The following is a 13,519-nucleotide window of genomic DNA, read 5'->3' on the forward strand; positions in this document are numbered from 1 at the left end:
AAAATGCATTAAATATACTCCTCAGGCAAAGGCACTCTTGTCCTAACTGTCCCCCTCCCCACACGGCACCAGTAGCCCAGGACCCGAGGAGAGATGCCCACAGAGCACAATGATCCAAAACCCAGCACTTTAGAGCTCCCGTGGTGCCTTTGGAGATTTCACGATGCTGAGCAAGAAATGGTTAAGCAAGACTGTCCTGAGCCCGGCAGCCACCGGCAGGGGAGGGGCACTGATTAATAACGCGAAAGGGAAGTTGGGCCTCCTTCTCTCTGCCCAGTGGGGAAATCCATTTTCAATTTGACCTCAATGAGGAAGTTACACTTCCTGCCAAAAGGAGTGGAGCACAACCTTCCCATCCCTGCAGCACAGAAGAACCAGAAGACAGAAGGCAGATGGAGAGAGAGAGCACCAAGGGCTGAGCAAGCCCAGGAGGGACGGAGCAGGGCGCTGATGGACACACATACACACCCTCCTTGGTAAGACAGGGATGCTCATTCACTGAACTGGAGAACACAGCTGGGAAAGGAGAAAACGCTCCTAGGTGTGGAACAGGAGTAGCAGGAGACTCAGGAGGTCAGCGACCGTGAAAGAGTCTAGACACACCAGGCCACACCGCCTATAGTTGCCTTAGGAGAGAGTGCGTGGAAAGCAGACCAGAAGTCCACTGGATATTGGCATTATAGTATGTTTTTAAACTAATGTATGATTTTTAAAAAATATGTAGATCTTATCCCATTTTTCTGTCTTTATAAAAGCCCAAGTTGAAGAACCCCTCTGGAAATTGCTTCTGATTGACAGCTGGTGCAGGAAGACCCCGACCTCATGGTTAAAGCCCAGGATCTGATGCTTTAGAGTGAGAAGAACCAGGTTAGTGGCCCTGCCCCCTTGATCTTCGTGTGCTGAGATCTTCAGGACATCTGTTTCCTCTAGGTGTAAGATACATTTGCACGTTCACACACTCTATCGGCTAAGGTCCAACCAGAGAAACAGAAAGCACCTCAGCGCTTACGTTCACATGCAAGGGAATTCAATGAAGGGGATGGCAAGCTGAGCAGTTAGGCAAGGGTGGTGAGACCACCCCAAGACAGAGGAACAGAGGGAGGAGGCCACTCAGGGACCTGCCATACTCTGGGCTTTCCAGAGGGGACAGGAGACTCGACAGAGAGGAAGTTGTTACTGGAAAAGCTGCCTGAAGCAGGGGGCTGGGGTGAGGGGTGGGGAAAAAACCTTTCTCCCACATTCCCATTGGCTGAACTCAGTCATAGTCTGATTCCCTCCCATACAGGGCAGAGCAGGGAAAGTGAAGGAATGGGCCCAGAGCTAGCGCACACTGGATTATTTAATCCTGGAAGTAACCCCGAGTGACTATTACGATTTCCATATCACGAATGGAGACAGCAAGCCTCAGAGATGATAAAAACCAACACAGCCAACAGCAGCATAAATGGTGGAGCTGAGACAGAAACTTAGATCTTCCATCTGTCCCCCCACACTCTGTCCACTCTCCTTATTTGGTCCTACAGTGGTGTGAAGGCAGGGCTGTCTACTGAGCCACATGGCACTTCCAAGCCACTGATGGTCGTGGTCCTTAACCTGCAGCTCGTGCCTGGGCCAGGAGTCACAGTCAGGGCACCACACGGTGCTCTGGCAAGAGGGGAAGCTGCTGGGCGCCAGGACTGCCATCCAGGGAGGGGAGCTCGTGGAAGGTCTTGCCCAACCTCCCCAAGCCTCCATGAAAGGGCCCTGTGTGCTCTTCAGAAGGTAGAGCAATGGGCCAGCACGTAGGGTGTGCCAGCTCATTATCGAGCCTTCCTTCTGCTCCCTGGAAGCCCAGCCTGGGTGGGCATTCTGTGTTTCTGATGTCAGATGGCCTGGTTCCATCTTTCACTGGGGCTGGTATTTGGTTGATCCTTCAGGCTCCCATTTGGCTCATAAAACACAAACATCTGCTGGGGTTCTGGTTGGCCTGTGGCAGGCTTCAGAGTGAAGCGGGTGGAGAAAAGGTGAGAAGGAGAGAAGGAACCAGGGGAGAGAGGACAAGAGCAGCCTTTCTGGACGAGTTCATTAGCTACCGGGTGATGGAGAAGCTTCATCCAGCCAGAGCCATGGTCAGCCCCCAGGGACAGGAGAGGCAAAAGAGATGAAGTTACATGGAGCTTCACTGGAAAGCTTGGAGTTGAGTCTGTGCAGGCTTTTCCTCCGTTGCTTTGCTTCCTCCAACTGTTCCTTTTCTCACCAGTTGGCTATTATTTTCTAACCCATTTTGATAATTACTTTATCAATCAAGAAAGACAAACAAAAGCCTAAAATTACATCCAAGGGAATGAGTTCCTAGAGCCAACCAATCTTTAGTATTATGATTTTTATATTTAACTTTTTTTTTTTAAAACGGAAGTGCTTGGGAAACCGTTTTAAGGCTTGGTACTTCATTTGTGGTTCCCTAGAAGATATTAGCCACCCTCTGCCCTCCTGGCGCTGATCCAGAGGGCCAGAGAAATTACTTAAGGAAATGCTATCCAAGCAAAATAAACACTCTAAAAAGATTCACTTTCAATTGTATCCTTATTAGAACAACAATTTGCCTTTGATTGGCTTATTAAATTAAGAGAGTATTGGGTTGAGGGAAAGCCACTTTTAAAAGGTAAAATGCAGGGAGTCTACTCTACATCATTGCAACTGCTAAGGAAGAAAGAGTGTCAGTTAATGAATAAAACTCATCTTTCAGAAGCCAAAATGTTGTCTAGATGTGCCCTGTGACTGGACATAAACCCAATGGGGGGGCGGGGCCTCAACTTCCGCCTGTATCCTAAATCCTTGACTTTGGAATGAAAAAGTCATTGGGGCCAAGCACCCTTGTGACCAATTGGAAAGGCTTGCATGGCCTGCCCCACCCCACCCAGACCCTCCCTGGGCTCCTTAACTCTGTGCCCAGCCAGGAGGAGGCCTGGGTTTTCTGTCCCATAGAGAACACTCAGGACTAACATCTTCAGTGATTACTCCCGACAGTCCTTAGCAGGTTCCATAGGGATAGCAGACCTGAAGGAAGCCATCCAATTTATAGCTGCTCACGTAAAAGCCATCAGGAGAATCACGAAATGATTCTCCATATGGTGCCCTGAAGCTTCCAAAAACTATACGAGAAAGGGGCTTGGAAGGAATTCTCTCCTCTTCGGAGACAAGGAGGGTTGAAGCCAAGCATCTGTGGCAAGCGAGGAAAGACACTGCTCCCCAACACCCACCCCCACGTGTCCCCAGGGGTGGCCTGGAAGATCGTCTGTGAATCGGCCCCGCACCCGGGGTCACCGACGTCGGCTTGTTCGGCTTTTCCATTAACCAAGCTTGTGTTTTCTAGTGTAAATGAACTCTACAGTTACATTGTGTGGAAGCATCGGGACATGGTTTGCCAAATGGAAAAACATTTGGAGGTTGGGAAAAATATCTTGCACATAAATTACTGAAGGCACAGAGAATCTAAAAGAGGGATGAAATCAGAAGCCAAGGAAAAGCCGGGAAGGCGCCAAAATAAAAAACGGAGAGACAGAGACAGGGAAAGCGATGTAATGATTTCTCTTAATGACCTGCCTTCAGACCAGAGAGGCAAGTTTCTAAGCCATGTTTGAGCCTCATAAAAGCCATGTGCCTGCGTATCGGGAAATATCCTTTAAGTGGCAAGATCAAGCCCACATTTTTCATCCTTTCTGAGTGGAGCTCTCCATTGATTATGTTAAGTGCTCACCACCGGTAAGAAACACAAAAAGCTTATTGTCTTTGACTGTGGCAAAGGCCAGTTACACACTTGTTAATTTCCTGATTTATGACACTGAGGAGATGAACTGAGGGGCAAAACTTCCTTCTGTCTCTCCCTCTCTCTGTCTCTGGCTCTCTCCACCTTTGTTTCTGTCTCTCCCTCGCTGTCTGTCTTTTGGTGGTGGTGGTGGAAACTATTAAAACAGAGGCAGATCAGGAAGTTTGTGATAAAGAGAAGCCAGGCTCTCGTCTGACATACAATCTCTCTTGGCTTAACTAAACTTGCTCCTTCAAGGCCTGCCATCAACAGAGTTGGGCTCACGTTTCACCACTAAATCTGAGTCAACAATCTCTAATCTGGACACTGGGTTCGGAATCCAGGCTCAGGTTGCACTTGGAAGCTGACAGCCGGGACGAGAGCTGAGAAAAATACGGCCTTTGTTTCGGGTTTGCTCGTCCCCGCTGAGCTGAGCTGAGGTCATGTGTCGTTTTCTGTCATCAACAAGATAAAAGTTTGCACCTCTCTGGCCCCGAAATGACTCTCCTGCCATTTATATTAAGGCCAAGAAGCTCTCTGCCCTGGGATCGGAGGGCCAAGTGTGTGGAGAGCTGGGGTTTGGAGTCCTTTTCATCTTTCTGACACATGATACCGTGACATAGGCAGCCCTTGCTGGGTTGCTATGCAGATATACAATTTCTGAAAAGTTACACCCGGAAAATGAAAACCCTGGGCTGGATTAGCATTTCACAAAGAACAGGGATAAAATGTGTAGCAGTTAGGCTAAAAAGCTAAAAAAAAAAAAAAAAGTGAATTAAAGTTTCATGAAAACAAACTCTTTTTTAAAAGGATCAATACATAGAAAAGTATCTTATTGCATTCCTGGCCTCTGGTCCTGAGCCCTAATCCAGCTACCGAACGTGAAGGGTACTGTGAGGCGTACGGCCGAGCCCTGGAAGGGAGGTCTTGGTGTGGGCTGGGGGCTCCAGTGCTGGGAGAACGTGATCCAGAGGAGCCCTCCTGGGTGCTGTTATTTTATGAAACTCTGCTTTCTCTGCCTATAATTGTTTTCATTTTTCTATGTTGTGATCATCTTTCCCTTTTGTTTAAATAAACCTAGAAAGAAAGGGATAAGAATACCCCACAGTCCAAAGCTTGTGGCTAAATACGCTTTGGCACTGACCTTCCCTTTCTTGGTCAAGGTCAAAAGGCACGCCTTCCAGAGCTCATTCACTCCAACACCAGCCTTTCCTAAACAAAAAAATTTTTTTCAACTACTTCCAATACCAGAAATTATCTTACACAGGACATTTAAATGAAACGTGAGTGAAGTGTTGGCAGGAGAAGTAGGAGAGGAGAAATAAGGAGCGGTTTTTCCTTTTTCTCCCCAAACAGCTGAGGCTTCCTGAGCCGGCCTGTCCACACCGCTGGGCAGGTGGTGGCCTCTTACTGCTGCTCGGACATCCTGGAGGGGAACAGGAAATGGGGTAGGGGGTTTCACAGACATAGAGGGTGTGGAGGAGATTTGAGGGACTCAGGGTCCCACAGTGAGGGAGGTGCAGCAGCCAGAATCTACATATCTAACAACTCCTTTGACACTGAGTGTGCCCTGCGTGACAGGTGTGTGAAGGGAATGCAAAGATGAATTAGCCCTGGTCCTTGCTCCCAGGCTGTTAAAAGGAAGCACACGAGTGGAAATAAGCACAGCAAAGAGCTTTGGAGTGAATCCCCTTGAGCATTCCTATTTGCTGGATTGTGAGGCCAGCAGGGTTTGCAGAGAAGAGTTCTTTTTCAGGACAGGAATTGATGGGCGGTTAGGTGGAGAAGAAATGGGCAATTAACTTTTTCTATAACTCAGGGAGATGGGAACCACTTCTGTGCTCGTCCACATGACTTCCAGGATTGATGCTCCAGCCACTCTCAAAGATGATGACGTACATGAAAGTGTATGATTTGGCCTCAAAATACTCAATTAAATGCTCTTGCGCTCACAAGATGCTTTCAGGCATCCATCCATCCATCCACAAGAGGGAAGCTGAAACGTGAGTGTGCTGGTGAGGCGAGGGCCAGATATCCGACCGCCCAGATGCAGCAGCGGGCTCTGCCCTTACTTAGCCTTTGTGTGCTCAGCTTCCTCATCTGTAAAATGGGAATAATCATAGTAATCACCTCCTAAGGGCTGTTATGAGGCATAAATAAAATAATGCAACCAAGGTGGCATTTAGAACATGTTGGGTAAATGCCCATTAAGATGAATGGTGGGGTTTATTCTGGTGGAGTTCATTCCCTCTTGGAGGGGGTCACATCTGCTGGTTTGGCCCTACCCTGCAGGTGAGGAATGGGCGAGGAAAGAGAGGGTGATCTCTTTCCAGAGGTCTAGAAGCAGACTGGAATGATGTCATCAGGCATGTGCCCCGTTGGCTGATTCAAATTCGTACTGAGTTGTGACCTGAGTTGACACTGGTATTTCTGCAGCTGTGTTACCACCAGAGAGCACTGCACGTGGGGGCTGAGGGCCCAAATTGTGAGTTTCTTCCTTATCAGCTGAGTGACCTGAGCAGATCACTTAATCTTCCTGGACTGTATCTTTCTCATCCAGAAATGAGGATCACACTGACTGTATAGCATGGGGTTTATTAAAAATTGTCTGGGCCCATCTGAGTGACTGCCCTGTGTGGAGTCTGGCACTTGGGGACTTTCAACATTTTTGTCCATTTGTGCAGTCAGCTAGCTGACCTTGGATCCAGTGGTCCAGCCCCAAAGTGACGGTGAAGACGGGCTCTAGCCCCCTGCCACTGGGCAGAGGGACACAGTCCTGTGTGGCCCCAGCAGTCCCATGCTGCTCTCACTTGACACCCCTTCACCATCCAAACAAGAGCTGCAGGAGAAAGCCCCGCTTACAGCTCCCCGAATCAGAATAAGGGAAATGGAAACCAGCCCCTGGCCCACATGCCCCCTTTCTTCCTGCCGCAGGAAACCTAACACGAGACCAGAGTGCCTTTCTCTTCTCTTAGCTGCGGGCCCAGGCCCCTTCCCATCTCCCTCAAATTTTCCCTATGGAAACAGTGACAGTCGTGTTTTTGGTGATGTTCAAAACCAGGCATCAAGAGAAGTAGATTAGTTTTTCCTCTCTGAACACAATATAGAGGTCAAAGCTATCTGAAGTGCATGGTTTGGGTGCCAAGGCTGGGGCTTCCCAGGTGGCACAGTGGTAAAGCATCTGCCTGCCAATGCAGGAGACGCAGGTTTGATCCCTAAGTCAGGAAGATCCCCTGCAGTAGGAAATGGCAGCCTCTCCAGCATTCTTGCCTGGAGAATCCCATGGACAGGGAGCCTGGCAGACTACAGTCCATGGGGTCACAAAGAGTCAACTCAGCCACAACACGACTGAGCAACTGAGCACCCCCCCCACCCCCACACACACACACACGACCTGAACTCTGCCTGGACCGCCGGGCCTCCTGGGCACTGGTGGGCACTGGTAAGGTTGTTTAGCGCCGCACAGAGAGTGTGGCCACTGGAGCCCGCTGCTGGGCTCTGCCTCCATTTGCGGACAGAAGCCCCCTGCATTGTCACGCCTCAGGCTTTTTTGACTGAAATGGGGATGATGGTCAAGCTAGTGCCTCTCTCACAGGGTTGTTATGAGAATTTAGTAGCGAATGTATGCAGAACTGGGGCTGCGCACAAAGGAAGCACCTAAGGATGGGACCAGCCGAGGCTCCTCCTTTCACGAGAACGCCACACACTGATGGCAACTGCTCATTCCGTCCACCATGGCGAAGATGGAGAATAAGAGGCCGTTTCTGGGTGACGAAGACTAACTTGCCATCTATATATGTACCCGAGGGTCAAGGAATGATCTCTAAGGCTTTTGGGGGGAAAATGTGTAACCGTCCCATTGCCTGGAGTCACTGCAGAGCACAGAAGCCTTGGGGCAGCGCTGAGTCTTCTCCCTTTTGTGTCGTGCCTCGCTTTTAAAAGCTGCCTGAAGATGTACTGAACTGGGGCTGCCACAGCACCTCCTCTCTTGAGCCTCAGAAACAAAAAATGAAACTCCAAACGCAGCCTTCCCATGTCTGCCTCACGGTGGCTCTGGTTTCTGGGGTTCCCTGTCCTCTCCTCCCATTAGGCTTGTAGGAGAAAAGGGCCTCAACTCAGCCGACATTTTCTGTTGCAAGGATGGAGAATAGCTCCTCAAGGATGCCGAGTTAGGAAGGCCAAGGTGCCCTCCCTTGAGGAGCCTGGATGATGTGGGAAGAACAGTGTGAGACGAGGCCTCGGTGCATTTAAACAAGAGCCGTGGGAGCCAGAGGGAGAAACGACCAATTGCCCCTCAGGGAAGCAGGCCTGACTCCACGGAGAGGTGGCACATCAACTAAGCTTTGAAGCGGTTGGCTTGTTCATTGTGGTTACAGACAATAGTAAGAAGGAGGGCTTTCCACGTGAGGGGCCTAGGAGACACGAGGCAGATAAGCAGGATCCGCTTCCTCAAGGACTTCACAGACTCGTAAAGGCATGGCCAGGTGAGTGACTGGACAAATTGAGTGTGCTGTGCACTGGACGGAGGTGGGCTTGGAGGGGCCTCAGCCCAGAGGGGAGGGGAGGAAGTGGGCCCTGCAGCCTCCCCAGGAATGCGTTCCTAGAGTAGTTGCCAAGTCTTGAAGGGCTACTGATACTGCCCTGGGAAGACAGGGACAGACAGTCAAGGCCAACTCCCTGTGCAAAGACACAGGAGTGGGAGAGAGAGCTGGGGTGTCAGGAAACAGTTCCTAATTCTGCAGATGGTGTGCAGGTGAGGCTGAGGGCAGGGAGCCAGTGGGGCTAGAAAGGCCAGCAGGGGCCAAAGCAGGAAGGGTTCTGGGTGCCACTCCATAGGCCACAGGGAACCGCTGAAGAGCTGTAAGCAGGGTAGACACATTCCCGGGAGGGACCCTGTGGAAGCTTGTCAAGGAAGCGGAAGCTAAGCTCAAGTGTAGAGGAGGAGCCAGAGAGGACAGGGAGCAGGTGTGAATCCTGAGTGCCTTTGCCCCTGGGTCCCAGCCCTGGCCTTTGGCTGTGCCCTCTGGGCAGCACCAGCTGGCATCTACAGGTCTGCTTGAAGCTCAGGCTGCCCATCCAGTGTCAAGGGAACATCTGCAAAAGAAGTGGCTTTGTGTAGCTGTGAATCCAGGCTCAAAGTGTGCATTCATATAAACCTTAGGAACTTACAGAGAGGTCCTGCTGAGACCAAGAAGTGGTCCATCTTTTCCACAACCCCACCTTCCCACCACGTGTAAGCCACCCGGGGCAGGAGTGGTGAGCTCTGGTCTCTCCTGGGCTACCCTCAGCATCACATATGGGTGTGTTCAGTGGGCCTTTGCTAACCAACAGGGAATTCACTACCTAATTTCTCCGAAAGCAGAGTGGCCTCAGCCTATCCACACACCCAATAAGCCGTGGAGTGGGGTAACCATGAACACTCAACTCTCTGGCTTAGTTTTAAATGAGGGCCACTTTAGAACAACAAACTGAATCACTGCCAGGAACTTACAAAAATGACAATCCATGAAGATGTCAACATGCAGATTGGACGTGCAACCTGGGTTCTGGGCCAAACCCCTGGGTTTGAATCCCATTCTGTCACTCACTGGCTGCATGATCTGGGGTGACTACTAAACACACTGAGCTTTTAGATCCTAACATGCAATTAAAAAAAGGGGAGAAATACTAGGACCTTCTGTGAGTAAATGAGGCTAATAATGTACTTGTACTCAACACGTGTTCATAAATGTTGGCATAATTATTTCTATTTTTCTCTATACAGTTTTGATAGCCCAAGAGGATTCTGTATTTCAGGGAACACTGAGATTAAGAGAAGGTAGAGAAAGAGGAAAAGGTGTGCTGTCTGATGAGACACCACGGAATCTTTTCTTATTGAAACAAAGGGAGCTTTTGTTTCCTGAAGGGTCAACATGTTTGCTGGACAATCTTGGACTACAGACAAAAGCAGAATCAGTATCCTGGGCGATGGTGTCTACAGCCAAGTCCAGATAAATAATGCTATCAGGGACTCTGCACCAGACCGCCCCAGCTGGTGCCCGCCCCTGTATGAACTCGGCTGGGGCTGAGGGATTCCCATGGAGTCATAACCATAAACCCACACTCGAAGCCTCCAAGATCGCTCAGGCTTTACAAGAGAAAGAAACTAGGTCGTCAGAATCCACCCCAAGAATGGTTATTTAGAGAAGATTGCTGATGGTGCCTACGTTTTTTTAATGAACATTTATTTTTTGACAAGTGAAACCAACTCAGTGTGGAGCCTGGGCAGGTCAATTCACTTTTCTAGGCTTCAGTTTTTTTTTTTTTTTTTTTTATATATGTAAAACAAGAGGATTGGGGTAGATCTACATTGACTAGAACTAGGTATTCATGTACTCTCCATCTTAGAAACTTTCTGATGTTTAATTCAGGTACCAAAGCAAAACCAGATTGACTCTTCCCATTCATGAAGCACTCCTGACCTACAGGTGAACTGATGTACTGATGGGAGCGGAGTCCACCGGGGAGTTTTGCTTCTAGCGCATGGCGCTTCCTGAGCCTTAGAACCAAACCCTTGGAACCAAAAAAATCAGGACTTGGAGAGCCTTTGGGAAGGGGTACCCCAGTCTACAGGCCCAAGAGCTCACTCCACATGTGCTGTGTGTTGTCAATGATGGACATGGTGGGAAATCAGACCCTCAAACAGACCAGGTGGGCTCTTGTTTGCAGAGATGCAGGTTGGGAAGGGCCAGCTTCACTTCTTCTATTTCGACATCTTTTAAAACTAGCTTTATGTAAAAAAAAAAAATTTCCCTGGGGGAAAGACATGAATACCTTCTGTAACAAGGAAAATAACAACAATAGTCATAATAATGAGAAAAGCAAAATAAGCACATATAAGTGCATTTTTCTTTCTTAGAGATTTATTTTTGTTTGATGAATCGGACACTGTGTCAGGGAATGAGGAAACGTTGGGGGCCCCCCGCAGGGAAAGGGGTGCCCAGAGGTGGGGCTGCTGCGTCCTGCATGGGCGGGTTTGGTGTTGGGGTCGGTTGGTTGGTTTAATCGGTGGCTGGAAGTTTTCCTTTTGTTCACTTTTATAAATCTCTCCCTGGGCTTGCGAGCTTCCCCTCCCTCCCGCCCCCTTCCCCTGCCCCCCCACATTTCATTTTTAAAAAGCGAGCTCGCTCGCCAGGTGTGTCCCCCCAAGCTCTCACAGCTCTAATAAATAAGGAGCACCTGTAAGACAGTAGCTTGACTTGTTAAGTGACTCTGTACAAAGGAGGATATAGAAATACAGTATGTACACCGCATCCACGGCCCCGTGGTGCTTCAGGGCCAGCGTGACACCGTCCTTGCCTCACCCGCCCCCTCCTGCTGCCAGCTCAGCGGCCTGTGGGCGGGGGCACCTGGACCCCTCCAGAGGGAACAATTGCTTTATTGGAGTTAGTAAACAGATACACTGAATCACAAGGTGATTTGATTTTTTTTCATTTTTTTTTTTTTTTTCTTTTTTTTGGATTTTTTTCTTATTTTTTCTTTTTTTTTTTCTGTACTCATCAGAATGGGATACTCCACAACTGTCTCACCAACTCAGTGCCAGTACACATGCTCTAGAGGACTTCTGGACTCCCAGCTACAACTGTACAAGTGCACACAAGAAAATCTACCCTGTTATCCTCCACCCACTGATTGAGGATCGAATTGCACATTTCTCTTAACCATGACAGGAGAAAGCAAACAGTGAAACAGAATCATGGGTGAGCTTTCTCACTTTCCCTCCTGTTTTCATTGGTTTGTCCATACCATTCTAATTATCATGAAAGGGCTCTGCGTATAGAGAGATTGCTTCACTGACTTCCTGGATCACCGAAAACCATCAGGGTTGAAATTTCATCCAAGTCTTTCGTGACGCCCAGCAAATATTCCCCCTCGGATTATTTTACACCTTCAGGGCATTTTGGTCTTCAGTTCAACACTCTTGCTCTGTTCCCAAATGGGGCGCTATTTAGGGGAATTTAAAGAGAAAGCTGAGAAGAATAAACATTTACCGAGTTCTCTTGGCATTCAGTCTCTGAAAAACCACAGTATAAACTATTCATGCTGCTTCTTACATCTGTCAAATCGAAAATTAAAAGCCATAAAAGTGTAACACTGAAAATATGGCATTAAAAAGGATAAAGGTGGCCTTTGTAAAAATAACAAGAAAAGTATATTAGCCAATAAAATATTCTAACTCTTCATTTAAAAGTGCATCCTGGGCAGGACAGAGATGAATCTGGAAGCGTTGGGACTCCAGTACGATCCCTCTCCGCCGTCAAAACGTGAACAGTATAGGTCCAAAACCATACAATGCAAATCACAACTCTTCGTGTAGCAGCAAAACCACAGCAGTTTTTAAAAAGATTTAAAAAAGATTTTTGTTTTCAAATCCAGATCGTCTTCCAGCCTCACCCTCTGAGCCTTGGAAGATGGGGCGGGGAGAATACCTACATTGGTCCTTGTGGCTTGTTGGTGTTTTGTTGTTGGGTTTTTTTTTTTTTAAACCAGGGGCAAAATCCCTAAGTTCCTCTGGGGAGAAGCAGAGATGGTGGCGGCAGGAAGGCTGGGCCCGCTTGGTGGGTCCAAGACGTGCTGGCTTCTCTGGGCTAGAGGCCACTGAGGGAGAGCTGCTTCCTCTGAGATGCTTAATGACAGGAAGCGGCTTTATTTGCTTGAGTTTTAGCCAGAGGGGGTGGTGAGCGGACCAGCTGGTGTCATTGGATGGCGAGATATGGTTTGCTCTGCGCCCTCTCTCCATGCAAGTTACCCTGTGAGTGCGCGTTCCTAGAAATAGAGGAGAAGGGGTTTGTTAGAATCCACTGGACCAAACCGCCCCCCACCCCCAGGCTGGGGAGAACCCCGGCATGAGTCAGAGCAGCACGCTCTCCAGCCGGCAGGTCAGACTAGAGAGGAGGCCCCACAACGGGGCGGCACAGCCTGGTTTCCACACAACTTTCATTCACGGTTCTGTGCAGGGTCAGCCCTGCCAGCTTTGTGTGAGGAAATGAAACTCGAGTCGCTTTTTGGAATACCATAATGAGCATGGCGCACCACGCCCTCGCCCAAAGACCACAGTGGCATCCTTTGCGACCCGGCAGCTTTCGCTCTCCACGTTAGTGCACCCTTAACTGGCAGGAGGTCTTTGGAGCTGCTCAAGGGCACCCCCAAAGACAGGCAAGCTCGTTAGGGGACTTGGAGTTGCAGACCTCACCCCATACCTCATGTAACAGCCCCGAGGTTTGCTGCAAAGGAGGAAGGCCATGAGATGAACGTTTTAGCATGTGAAAAATTCCTGAGACACCTAGACCTCTCTTTAGGGGTTTCCTACAGGGACCACTGAGCTGGAAGAAGTGTCCCTCTCTGTGGGTCAGCCTGAAAGGTGAGCCACTCACATCCCTTCCTATCCAAACCCAACGTGGGACTCATCCCAGTACATCAGGTATGAAGGACGGTCACCAGGAAAGTGGGGAACGCCCATCCCAACTTCCACCACAGATGTCGGGCTCTGCCTCTCTATCTTTACTGGCTTATTTCATTTGCTACCAGTTTCCTGGCTTAAAATACAACCTCCTGAAGACACTCTACCATCACCGCTAGGAAGCAGCCATTTAGAAGTTGGCCAACCAAACTGTAAAGTCCCTGAGGTGTGGGGTAGAGTCTGTTTTGTTCACGTCCCTACACCCAGGGACAAACGTGTTCAGCTCAACACACATT

General features: G+C 49.1%; 1 protein-coding gene and 1 long non-coding RNA gene across 2 annotated transcripts in view; one reads left to right on the plus strand and one right to left on the minus strand.

The window, feature by feature from the left end:
• Positions 1 to 363: 363 nt before the first annotated feature.
• Positions 364 to 11,460, plus strand: LOC138989162 (uncharacterized). Its single transcript, XR_011465373.1, has 3 exons — positions 364 to 476; positions 756 to 867; positions 11,327 to 11,460. It is a non-coding gene; the product is annotated as an uncharacterized lncRNA (long non-coding RNA).
• Positions 10,927 to 13,519, minus strand: part of SOBP (sine oculis binding protein homolog) — a 164,311-nt gene continuing 161,718 nt past the window's right edge. Inside the window, 1 exon segment of the mRNA XM_070376515.1 lies at positions 10,927 to 12,589. The gene's annotated coding sequence lies outside the window, so the exon portion shown is untranslated.

Source organism: Bos mutus, chromosome 9 (genome assembly GCF_027580195.1).
Source record: "Bos mutus isolate GX-2022 chromosome 9, NWIPB_WYAK_1.1, whole genome shotgun sequence".
Classification (NCBI taxonomy): Eukaryota; Metazoa; Chordata; class Mammalia; order Artiodactyla; family Bovidae; genus Bos; species Bos mutus.